Source organism: Palaemon carinicauda, unplaced genomic scaffold (assembly GCF_036898095.1).
Source record: "Palaemon carinicauda isolate YSFRI2023 unplaced genomic scaffold, ASM3689809v2 scaffold56, whole genome shotgun sequence".
NCBI classification, from domain to species: domain Eukaryota; kingdom Metazoa; phylum Arthropoda; class Malacostraca; order Decapoda; family Palaemonidae; genus Palaemon; species Palaemon carinicauda.
In genome coordinates this window covers 306,099-317,223 of record NW_027171827.1, presented here as the reverse complement: position 1 = coordinate 317,223, position 11,125 = coordinate 306,099, and the positions used below count along the sequence as shown (strand labels likewise).

At 36.1% G+C, this 11,125-nt stretch overlaps 1 long non-coding RNA gene across 2 annotated transcripts in view; it reads right to left on the bottom strand.

Moving 5' to 3' along the window:
- Positions 1–197: 197 nt before the first annotated feature.
- LOC137637152 (uncharacterized) overlaps positions 198–11,125 on the bottom strand; it is a 55,528-nt gene continuing 44,600 nt past the window's right edge. The window contains exons 3-4 of one of the 2 annotated variants that reach the window (XR_011043418.1): positions 10,393–10,506; positions 198–294 (exon numbers count right to left, since the gene is read on the bottom strand). This is a non-coding gene — a long non-coding RNA (uncharacterized lncRNA). The remainder of the gene's footprint in view (positions 295–10,392; positions 10,507–11,125) is intronic. The other variant, XR_011043419.1, reaches the window with a different exon arrangement.

Genomic DNA, 11,125 nt, shown 5'->3' with positions numbered 1-11,125 from the left:
TTTTTTTGCAAGGACGTACCGGTACGTCCATGGAGGTAAAGGGATGGCTTTTGTGAAACGTACCAGTACGTCCTTTGGGGGTAAAAGGGTTAACTATATTGCTTTCCCTATTTACAGATGAACATGCATATACACCGTATGTATCTGTAAATTTCATGATTGTACAAAAATGAGTGGAAACACCACCTTACCATTCATCAATATGACAAATTCCAAAGACCAGGAAGAAATAGTAACTTCTGGGTAGGGTGAGATGAATATGGAGTATTTGACCTCTTTGTCACTGCCACAGACCTGAGAAAGAATAGGTTATTTTAATACCAAGATAGATGAACCTAATCCTACTCCTTATAGAATAGATCAGACATAAAATAACAAATTTTGAGATAATTTGTATTTTTCCTAGCACACAAACCTGGAGCTATTTATAGTAATACCCCTGTGGCTTCCTTCGGTGCCTTGGATGACCGCGGAGGTAGCAGCAGTAGGGGATTCAGTGTTATGAATCTTCATCTGTGGTGGATAACGGGGGAGGGTGGGGTGGGCTGTGGCACCCTAGCAGTACCAGCCGAACTCGGTTGAGTTGCCTGTCAGGCTGGGAGGAACGTAGAGAAGAGAGGTCCCCTTTTCCGTTTTTTTGTTTGATGTCGGCTACCCCCCAAAATTGGGAGAAATGCCTAGGTATATGTATGTATGTACCCCTATAAATAGTGAATGGCTTGTATTTGCGCCGGAAAATAATAATATTTGGAGGCAAATAATATCGACAACCCGTACCATGCATTTTCAGTGAAAGGATATAAAGTCAATGCTGTTAGGAAAACATAGGAACACCATTATGCTTGATACGGCATCTCCTTGAATTGGCCTGTCTTGTATCTACAGTCTTAAGACCTAAGTCAATATATCTACAGTCTGAAGACCTAAGAGTCTATATATTAACAGCATTGCGGCCTGAGAGTCAATCGATCTACAGTCTTAAGACTAAGAGTCAATTATTATTATTATTATTAAATGCTAAGCTACAACCCTAGTTGGAAAAGCAGGATGCTATAAGCCCAGGGGCCCCAACAGGGAAAATAGCTCAGTGAGGAAAGGAAACAAGGAAAAATAAAATATTTTAAGAATAGTAACAACATTTAAATAAATATTTCCTATATAAACAATAAAAACTTCAACAAAACAAGAGAAAGAGAAACTAGATACAATAGTGTGCCTGAGTGTACCCTCAAGCAAGAGAACTCTAACCCAAGACAGTGGAAGGCCATGGTACAGAGGCTATAGCACTACCCAAGACTAGAGAACAATGGTTTGATTTTGGAGTGTCCTTCTCCTAGAAGAGCTGCTTACCATAGCTAAAGAGTCTCTTCTACCCTTACCAAGAGGAAAGTAGCCACTAAACAATTACATTGCCGTAGTTAACCCCTTGGGTGAAGAAGAATTGTTTAGTAATCTCAGTGTTGTCAGGTGTATGAGGACAGAGGAGAATCTGTAAAGAATAGGCCAGACTGTTCGGTGTCTGTGTAGGCAAAGGGAAAGAACCGTAACCAGAGAGAAGGATCCAATATGGTACTGTCTGGCCAGTCAAAGGACCCCCTAACTCTCTAATAAAACATCAAACCCAATTATGCTTAATACAGTGATACCTCTGGATACGAAAGTTTCTGCTTACGAAAAATTCAGGATACGAAAAGCGATACAAAGATTTTTATGCCCCAGTATACGAAAAAAATTTCAGGATACGAAAAGCTTACGAGATCCCAACTCGTCGCCGAGAGTACAGTACCTTTTTTTTTTCAGGGTATCAACCCTTAATTTAGGTGTACAGGTAACAATACACCTTCACTGATACAAATGCTTAACATACAGTACCGTAACTTTTATACAGTATTAAAGAAAATGGACCGTTTTCTTAGGGCTTGGAGGGGATAACTAGGCTATAACTACATTATTGAATAATCTCATGGTGGTTTCTGGAATGGATTAGGCTGTTTTTAACGGTTGGGTTAGTTATTGAATGATAGAAATGGCTGCATTGCATGTTTATTACTACAGTTTAGCGTGTTTATGAAAGAAAAGGTGACTTTTTGTGAGGCTTGGAACGGATTAGGCTATTTACATGTAAAACGCGACTCAGGATACGAAAAAATCAGGATACGAAACCGTATCCTGAACGGATTACTTTCGTATCCTGAGGCATCACTGTACTGCATCTCCTAGAATTGATCTGTGTTGTATCTACAGTCTTAAAATGCAAGCCAGTGTATCTACAGTCTTAAGACCAAAGAGTCAATGCTATCAGTAAAAGCATATAACACCATCATTAAAATTGCATCTACCTGAATTGACCTGTCTTGTGTCTACAGTCTAAAAACCTGAGATTCAATCTATCTAGTCTAAAGACCTGAGATTCAATCTATCTAGTCTAAAGACCTGAGATTCAATCTATCTAGTCTAAAGACCTGAGATTCAATCTATCTAGTCTAAAGACCTGAGATTCAATCTATCTAGTCTAAAAACCTGAGATTCAATCTATCTAGTCTAAAGACCTGAGATTCAATCTATCTAGTCTAAAAACCTGAGATTCAATCTATCCAGTCTAAAGACCTGAGAAACATGTTATTAGTAAAACATATAGCAATTATGCTTAACCCTTTTACCCCCGGGGTATTTGGAAATTTCCCACCCTTAACCCCCAGGGGGTTATTTTTTTCCAAGCACATTTTGCAGTATATTTTATTTAAATTGCTCTAACAGCCTTAATTTTTGTCATAGAGAGGTCAGGTTGGTCTCATTCTCTTGGAAAATGCCTGAATTTTCTCAAATAAATTATCAAAAAATATGAAAAACTAATTTTTATAGCATTTTTTTGCAAGGACGTACCGGTACGTCCATGGGGGTAAAGGGATGGCTTTTGTGAAACGTACCAGTACGTCCTTTGGGGGTAAAAGGGTTAAGATTAAGACATAATGAGCAGTTAAACAATTGTGTCCCCTCTTTTCATATGTTGCAGTTTCTGTTAGGACCAAATCAACTACTAGCTATCATGGAGAGATGTAGCTTCTGCAACAAGAAAGGAAGAATCAAAGTAGGACGGAAACTTAGTGCTCCATTCAAACACTTGATAACAGTTGTTACTGAATCATTTCAAACAATGGTGAAGCGATATGTAGAGATATCCAATGACTCGGACTTCAAGAAGGATTATGTATCAGCTGATTTAACTGCCCGGGATCCAAACTATCATAAATGTTGCCATACATTTCCACAAAATGACCTTGAAACTAAAGCAGGGTCATTATCACGTGAATAGAGGCAATGCATTCACTAGGCTTGTGCAGTTCATGAAGATAGAAGTTTTAACACAAACCTAATAAAAAAGTATCTTATATTGCTACAAAGAAGGAATCAAATATCCATGCTCAAAGGCACTTAGGGTCTAATAATGCAGACAAAGAAAAAGGGGCTAGTTATTTCTGCTAACAAAGACTACTCAAAACAGAACATCAAAGCTGCTGTCCTCATTCTAAGAAACAACATAAAATATCTCAGATTAACCAGCTGATGCCACTATAACAGTTGAGGTGTTGAATTAGGATGAAATGCAACCACTGGAAGAACTAGTGTAGTGGGCAAAAAATAATAACATGAATGAACGCTGCGAAAGGCTTGATGCATTGTCATCTGCTGAAGACGATGTATACAAGGGAGGTTCGACCATGAATCCATTTCAAAAGGTTGAGTAAAGCAATCGCTATCTGATCAACTTATCTTCTGGAAAACCAGCCTCACAATCAGAAAGGTTTTGAATGACAAAAGGAGTTCCTTGATGAAGTGATAGAAGATCCAGCACAATTTGAGAAGCCCAGCAAGAGAGGGAAATTTAGAAACTTTGCTAGCAATGCCGCAAAGTCTTCTGTCAACAAATGATAAAAAAGTGATAAGAGCTGATATGTTCACGAGACATGTTTCGCAGTCTTCTTTACTTATCCTGCCAAAAAAACCTAGACTTAACCCTTTTACCCCCAGGCTCTTTGGAAATTTCCAACCCTTAACCCCCAAGGGGTTATTTTTTTCCCAGCACATTTTGCAGTATATTTTTTTTAAATTGCTCTAACAGGCTTGATTTTTGTCATAGAGAGGTCAGGTTGGTCTCAATCTCTTGGAAAATGCCTGAATTTTTTCAAAAAATTATCAAAAATATGAAAAAAAAAATTTTATAGCTTTTTTTTGCAAGGACGTACCGGTACGTCCATGGGGGTAAAGGGATGGGTTTTGTGAAACGTACCAGTACGTCCTTTGGGGGTGAAAGGGTTAAGAAAAGTTCTCTCATCCACTGTCAGTAGTTCCCCTTAGTCACTGCAATGTAGATGGAACAATGATTAAAACCAGCAAGTCCAAATTGGCTAAACATCTTGAGTCATTGGCAACAACAGATATTGAACCGTTGAACATGGCAAGTGATTTGAATATTCTTGATCAGAATGATTCAAAACTTTCCTTCTACTTACAGTGGAATTGCCAAAGCTCTCGTAGTTATGACTTGTAAAGCTACAAGCAACGAAGTGCACTTTGTGTGTAATGACTATACTCGAAGCAAAATCAAAGATCCAGGGCATCAAATTTGGGGAGACACTGACACAGTTATCAGCATCGCTGGTACTAGCCAAAAAAGTCTAAAGCTTTTACAAAGTGCCTATCCTCATCACAGTTCAAAGATACTTTCCTTCCTTTCTTGTTCAATGAGTGGCAGTTAGATGATTATGCCGACGTACTTGGGACCAAGAAAGTAATTGTAGCTTATAAAAGAAAATGCTATGAATTTTCTGTAGACAGTAATAACGGTTTGACACGACAGGACTGTCTTTTATATGACTGAGATCACAGCGAAGCTGACACAAGGATGGCATTTCACATCTTTCAGCTTTATGGGAGTAGTACGCCTTTGCGAGTGACAATGAGCTGTGATGATACAGATATAATGATCACTCTCATTCTTTACTACAGCAATGTGGACCTGCAAACAGAAAAATTTTCCTAGAAATGAGACATGCTCACAGCAATAATTGACGCTTTGTTAACATCAGAAGCAGGGTCAAGGAGCTTAGTGAAATAAATGGCACATTCTGCACTGCAATTGCTTTGATATAACTTCAATCCCTTCCGGCACTAGTAGAGTTAGAAAGTTCCAAAGCTTCACTGGAACAATATGTACAGTATGTGTAATTTATGGAAAAGGCAATTACTGCACATGTCAAAAAAGCAACCCCCCCCCCCCATTAATTAAAACAAAGTTAATGCCCAGAGATGATGCGCGGCCTCTGGGAAAAGTAAAATGTTTGAGACTAAACCAACGCCTCCTTCCAAAGCAGCTCCTATCTGACACATTGAGCAAGTCAAGTTATTTGCAAAGATGTGGAAAATTGAAAATAAATTTAAGCCTGCCAAGTCATCACCCTTAAACCATGGATGGAAAGAGCTCAGTGGTAAGAGAGTGTCAAATTGGTTTGAAGGATTTCAACTGACAGATTCTCTGGACTGATTGATTACGAGTTATCTGGCATCCTGACTCCGATTCTCTGGAAGTAGACCAATACGACAATGACAATGGCAATGAGGAATCAGACAAGATTCAGATAACAGTGATAATGACTATGATTACTTCAACTTCATCCAATCTCTTATCGTTAATTTACTCAAACTTTCCAAGAGGAAAATGTAACTATTGCATTTACTCAAAAACCATCAAGGATATCATTTTTTTCTTTGCATGTTCGGAATTATTGTACCCTTTTACTCTTAAAAAGTATTTAGTTTCATGATTAATGAGTAAAGGAAAATAATTATTATTAAAAAATACGAAAAAGCTTGAAGGACGAAAACGCCAAATTTGTAAATATCTCAAAATTGTCCAATTTTTTTACTTGTAAGCACTCAATTTATGGACTACACCCAAAACTACAGCTAAAAAAAAACCTGTCCTTAAATTTCCTAATGCGAGTGTAATTAAATTCATGTAACCTATCATATATCTAGTCTTCAGACCCAAGAGTCACTTGCCAAAATATCTATCTTTGGTATAACTCTAACTCGTTTTAGGCGTAGGCTAACCAGGACGTCTGATATATAGAAATGCCTAGGAAGTATTATATGATTCCATATGAGAAGTTTCATAGTCCAAAAATATATGCTTCACAGACTTTGCAATGCTCCGTAACTGATCACTCGTAACCACAAGGTGATCAAAACATTTCGGAGTGGTGAGTGCAGTACTCTTGCATGGACACTAAAGGCAAGGGAAGAATTTACACGTAAACCTGGCTTCTTAAAGGAAAATATTTTTTCATAAAATCAGCAGAGCATGATATGGCTATGATTTTCACAACATACATACATACACATTTCTTTTATCTATTTATACTTAATGTATCTATCTATCTATATATATATGTGTATATATATATATATATATATATATATATATATATATATATATATATATATATACAGATGCTCCCCTACTTACGAACATTCGAGTTACGAACAACGGTACATACGAACACAAATTGAAGGAAGTCCAAACATGTTCGTAAACATCCGTAGATTTCATTTCAAGTTAAATCTCTCTCTCTCTCTCTCTCTCTCTCTCTCTCTCTCTCTCTCTCTCTCTCTCTCTCTCTCTCTCTCTCTCCGTATTTTGATTTTTAATGCAGTTAAATCTTCACATTTCTTTGAAAATTATTAAAAAAAATTTTATATCCTTATTCGATGTTTCAATTAAGGGAATAGTAACGGATCGGAAGAAAACCACTTGATTTGCCTCTCGCCTTCCGTCAGAAGAAATATAACGTCATCAGACTTTTGGCATTTTTTTTTTATTTCTTAACATATTAGAAATATCTTCAAGATGAATATTACATCAGCGCCAATATGTTACAGAAAATCAGTTTCCCTACAGTTCTTATTATTAGGTATCATGCGAAATCATTGTAGCTCTTTCTGTGTGTGTGTGTGTGTGTGTGTGTGCTCGCTCTGTCAATCGCATACGGGTAGTTAATTCTAAAGCTTCATACAGTATTCAATTTTTCGTTCAATATTAAGCCTTCATATTTCATTAGACATTATTGTGTTTAATGTGGTTTATTAAAGCACGTTCATATTTTTTTTTTTAATTTCTTGAGCATTTCAATAATCAACAATTACTTTTGATTTACTTTTGGTTGGGAGATCAGCTGATCTCAAGGTGACGCTGCAGTATTACGATTATGCGCACATATAGTACGAATAACACTGATTTATATAATTTTCTTGATATTCGAAATCTCTTCATAGTGAATATTACAACAGCGCTAATATATTATAGGGTATCACATTTTCCATACAGTTCGTTGATAGACCTTATTATTAGTTATAAACGGAATACGCAACCCCCCACCTCTCTCTCTCTCTCTCTCTCTCTCTCTCTCTCTCTCTCTCTCTCTCTCTCTCTCTCTCTCTCTCCGTATTTTGATTTTTAATGCAGTTAAGTCTTCATATTTCTTTGAAAATATTAAAAAATTCTTTATATCCTTATTCGATGTTTCGATTATGGGAATAGTAACGGATCGGAAGAAAATCACTTGATTTGCCTCTCGCCTTCCGCCAGAAGAAATATAACATCAGACTTTTTTTTTTCTTAACTTTACGGTAAGTTGTAGGCTACTAATCTCATAACTAATGATACAGACCACTAAAACACTTGATATCGTTACTCGGTGTTTCGATTATGAGAATTCTGTAATAAGATTACTCGGCAACATAATGAAAGGAAATCATTCGGTTTGTCAGCGCTCTTCCGCCAAATACATGACGTCACAAGATACGTGACGTATACTCTACAAAGAATGATTCCGTCGGTCAAAATTGAAATAAAACAATTCAGTAAACTAACCTCTCTCTCTCTCTCTCTCTCTCTCTCTCTCTCTCTCTCTCTCTCTCTCTCTCTCTCTCTCTAACATACGTAGTACAGTACTGTACGTATTCTCTCCATTTTATTAAATGTTTTTTTCAGTACAAACCAATACAGGTTACTTATACAAGCCTTAAACATACTTAAACATACTTATATAAACCTTCAATATACTTATACAGTACTGTATATGCCTTAAACATAAATTATAATACAAAATATGGCACTGAAGCAACTTACGAACAGTTTGAACTTACGAACGATCGTTCGGAACGTAACTCGTTCGTAAGTTGGGGAGCGTCTGTATATATATATATATATATATATAAAATGCACATGCAGCTATGGGGTAAGTAGACACTGCTTAGAACTTTTATGAATGCCCCCTAAAACGCAAGGTGCAGTAATAGCAAGAACACTTACGGGACATATTGTGTTATCTGACTTACCACAGAATTTCTGATGGATTCATCATTACAAGGTGTTTTTTTTCCTTTTCTAAAGCCTTTCTGCCCTGGATAACTGCCGAGGTGTTGATTGCAGTAAGATTAACCCTTTTACCCCCGGGGTATTTGGAAATTTCCAACCCTTAACCCCTACGGGTTATTTTTTTCCTAGCACATTTTGCAGTATATTTTTTTTAAATTGCTCTAACAGCCTTAATTTTTGTCATAGATAGGTCAGGTTGGTCTCATTCTCTTGGAAAATGCCTGAATTTTCTCAAAAAATTCTCAAAAAATATGAAAAAAAAAATTTTTATAGCATTTTTTTGCAAGGACGTACCGGTACGTCCATGGGGGTAAAGGGATGGCTTTTGTGAAACGTACCAGTACGTCCTTTGGGGGTAAAAGGGTTAGTGGCTGTGATAAATTGTATTTGCGACAAGTGTTCCTTCTATTCACCAATACTTTACAGCCTTTTGGTGCTCACAGACAACAGCCAGAAAATAATAAAAAAGAGAGAGAGAGAGATAGCTCTACCACACACATCGATTCTAAAGCATATTACTCTCAATACACCAAGACCAAAACATATAAATCTGTTTCAATTGTAGCTAATCTTAGCCACCACCACATAATACAGTGATGCCTCAGGATACGAAAGTAATCCGTTCAGGATACGGTTTCGTATCCTGAGTCGCGTTTTACATGTAAATAGCCTAATCCGTTCCAAGCCTTACAAAAAGTCACCTTTTCTTTCATAAACACGCTAAACTGTAGTAATAAACATGCAATGCAGCCATTTCTATCATTCAATAATTAACCCAACCGTTAAAAACAGCCTAATCCATTCCAGAAACCACCATGAGATTATTCAATAATGTAGTTATAGCCTAGTTATCCCCTTCAAGCCCTAAGAAAACGGTCCATTTTCTTTACTACTGTATAAAAGTTATGGTACTGTATGTAAAGCATTTGGATCAGTGAAGGTGTATTGTTACCTGTACACCTAAATTAAGGGTTGATACCCTGAAAAAAAAAGGTACTGTACTCTCGGCGACGAGTTGGGATCTCGTAAGCTTTTCGTATCCTGAAAATTTTTTCGTATACTGGGGCATAAAAATCTTTGTATCGCTTTTCGTATCCTGAATTTTTCGTAAGCAGAAACTTTTGTATCCAGAGGTATCACTGTACCAGAAATTACTTAATAGTGTTTTAAACCAAAGACTTCTAAATTCTAACTGTGCCATGTGTCAATAATATTCACCTCCAAATACTAGTCGAGATCTTATAAGCCAAATGTATGATGAGACTTATTGTAAATAAAATATCAATTATCTCATTAGAATATTTTATGTTATTAACCCTTTTACCCCCAGGCTCTTTGGAAATTTCCAACCCTTAACCCCCAGGGGTTAATGTTTTTCAAGCACATTTTGCAGTATATATTTTTTAAATTGCTCTAACAGCCTTAATTTTCGTCATAGAGAGGTCAGGTTGGTCTCATTCTCTTGGAAAATGCCTGAATTTTCTCAAAAAATTATCAAAAATATGCAAAAAAAATTAAAAAAGCATTTTTTTCCAAGAACGTAACGGTACGTCCATGGGGGTAAAGGGATGAGCTTTGTGAAACATACCAGTACGTCCTTTGGGGGTAAAAGGGTTAAAGGAAAATATTTTTTTCATAAAATCAGCAGAGCATGATATGGCTATGATTTTCACAACATACATACATACATACACATTTCTTTTATCTATTTATACATAATTTATCTATCTATCTATCTATCTATCTATCTATCTATATATGTATATATGTATATATATATATGTATATATATATATATATATATATATATATATATATATATATATATATATAAAATGCACATGCAGCTATGGGGTAAGTAGACACTGCTTAGAACTTTTATGAATGCCCACATACAACGCAAGGTGCAGTAATAGCAAGAACACTTACGGGACATATTGTGTTATCTGACTTACCACAGAATTTCTGATGGATTCATCATTACAAGGTGTTTGGTTTTAATATTCCAAAGCCGTTCTGCCCTGGATAACTGCCGAGGTGTTGATTGCAGTAAGATTATCACCAGATACCTGAAAGTTTTCAGAACTCGATTATCTGTTACAGATCTGTTTTGTTAACACATAAGATTCGGCACGAATGGGTATGTAGAATATATTACTCAGTGAGGCGAACATAACCCTTTCACCCCCAAAGGACGTACCGGTACGTTCTTGCAAAACACTGTTAATTACATATTTTCACATTTTTTTGGTAATTTTACGACAAACTTCAGGCATTTTCCAAAAGAATGAGACCAACCTGACCTTTCTAGGACAAAAACTAAGCTTGTTAGAGCAATTCTAAAAAATTATTTAGCAAAATGTGCTCGAAATTTAACCTTATGGTGGGGGAAAAGGGTTAAAAAATCATAATAATGGAAGGGGAAATTGATTGATAAGATCTGTATGAAAATTCTTTCAGGGGAATTTTTATCATTTTTATTATAAAATTATAGAGTATATATAAATCCTAATACTATCTTGAGTTTATCGTTATTATTATTATTATTATTATTATTATTATTATTATTATTATTATTATTATTACAACTAGCTAAGCTACAACCCTAGTTGGAAAAGCAGGATGCCATTAGCCCTAGGGCTCTAACAGTGAAAAATAGTCAAGTGAAAAAAGGAAATAAGGAAATAA